The following is a 2185-nucleotide window of genomic DNA, read 5'->3' as shown; positions in this document are numbered from 1 at the left end:
GATGGAGAACTTATTTCCTGCACTAGCCTGCCACTTAGTGGTAAAATAGAAAATACAACATTGAACTTTATATGGTGATCAACATCCACATATTACAAAGTACAATCCGCTACATCCAGGAGTCAATGTATAAATTAAAAATCTACACAAATATTAACTATAAAAACACTGTATTGGGTTTATTTGTTTAATCCCCCAAGGTAAAATAATTGCATGGTGTTTCCCATGAGGTTAGAAGCCTGGCAGGCAGTTGGATGGCTGCTGGCATTTTGTACACATCCCTAGCCTCCTGCCTCATGTGATGCTTAGTATCAGCAGGGGATGTATGCAGGTCACGGCAGGAATTCACAGCTGCCCTTGCTTTCATGAGGTCACTTTCTTTTCCTCATTAGTGGCTGACATAGCCTGAAGTGCTGGTGACAAGTGTGACTCGCTGCAAGGCCCAACCCTAACCCCCTGCGCTTGGCATCCTCAGGTTTCCTATTGTGTTATTCCCTAATTATGGCTGTGCCCTGAGCCAGACATCCCCACCTCGTGTCTCGCTGTGGGGTCACCTCAATCAGCTCTGGCTGTTTATGTGGGGCACAGTGGTGGGGGTTGGAAAAGGGTCAACGGGTCCCATCAGGTCCTTTCCTCTGCCTCAGATTGGGAGGACATGGCCGCCTGCCAAATCTCCAATCAAAAATTAACTATGAAATACTCTGTGTCACATTTCCAGCTCCCCGCAAGAGGAAGGGAACAGTGAAAAAGGCAATGGGTAATAATGGGGAGGAATGAACATTGCAAAGGTTTCCAAACCCATGATGGGTGATATAATTACCTGCAGTGTGATAGAGAGACACCAAGCAATATCATCTGTAATAACAAAATAATAACCCACATTGCAATACTGTGATATGAGGAGCAACATAAAAATGTTCATTATGCAGAGATAACACAAAGATCAATATACGAACCTGCAGGATAAGGCCCTAAGGCTATAACTAATAATGGACCAATGCTACAAACCACCTGAGAGTTATCAATAGTGATTGAGTTGGATTGCATGGCAGATATAATAGTCCCTTATGGCAGTGTTTCTCAACCAGGGTATTCCAGGGTTTTTCTAGAGGCTTTTAGGGGTTCCATGAGCAATGACCTATTTGCGACTCTCAGGTTAGGTTACCCAACACCAATGATCTATTTGGCTATCTGTAAGGGTGACATTCTTCCCGACAGCCAGCAATATAAAATGCATTCTTCTCACAGATCACCATGCTAATGTACTGTTAGCTGTGAACAAAGTAATTATAGAAGACGTTTCATGAAAGATATTTCAAGGATTCCCCCATATTAAAAAAGTCAGAAAAAAAAGCTGTGATCCACACACTAGTAAAATAAATTCACACACAATTCATGCCAGACAGTTACATCTAAAAAGTCCAAAAAATCTGAAAAGATGATACTCCTTTTGTTCTACTGAGTTGACCTTACAACCTAAAAAGTCAGCTCAAACTTTAATACAGGGGTATGGAATGATAAAAATTGTAGACACTGCAGTCTTCAGAGCAAAGGGTAATAAATGGGTTCTTAACTTCAGTGGGGCCAAGTGGTAGTCCCTACATATCCAATACAAATCTTTGTTATCAACCAGTTGTAGGAAGTCTTCCATGCTGCCATTGGCCATGTGGTGGCTTCTATGGTCAACCATGATGACATTATGTGACATTACTGTTGATCCAAAGATATCATTTTATCTGGGTCAAATGTTTTTTTTTTTACCAAGGCATAGAGAACAAAGCTCAGGTAATGTCTGGAGGATCTAATGAATTATAGCTCTTCACTTTCTCATGCCTTCAATATCTGCTTTTAGTTTAAGGTTAATAATGAATAAATACTATAGAACTCATCATACATTTATTTGTTTAACTGTGGTTATGTATTATATTACTTATTGATGTATTGCACTTCCCCTCCATTTATCCTCATCCTTCTCTTGCACCTTAATGTATCCGATGGAGCCCATCCTTCTTTAAATTTTGGGATGAATGTGACCTCCACCATGTGGCCATGTTCAGGCCTGAGCAGCCAGTCATCAGCACTGCTATGTGTTAGGGAGAGAAGTTGTATCATCCATCTGTGCACAAGAAACGTAAAGGAAGGTAAGTAAAGTAAAAAGTGGCGGAAATAATAGATCCTTTAAGAA

The sequence above is a fragment of the Pyxicephalus adspersus genome, chromosome 2, assembly GCF_032062135.1.
Source record: "Pyxicephalus adspersus chromosome 2, UCB_Pads_2.0, whole genome shotgun sequence".
NCBI classification, from domain to species: domain Eukaryota; kingdom Metazoa; phylum Chordata; class Amphibia; order Anura; family Pyxicephalidae; genus Pyxicephalus; species Pyxicephalus adspersus.
Note: the sequence above shows the minus strand (reverse complement) of the source record.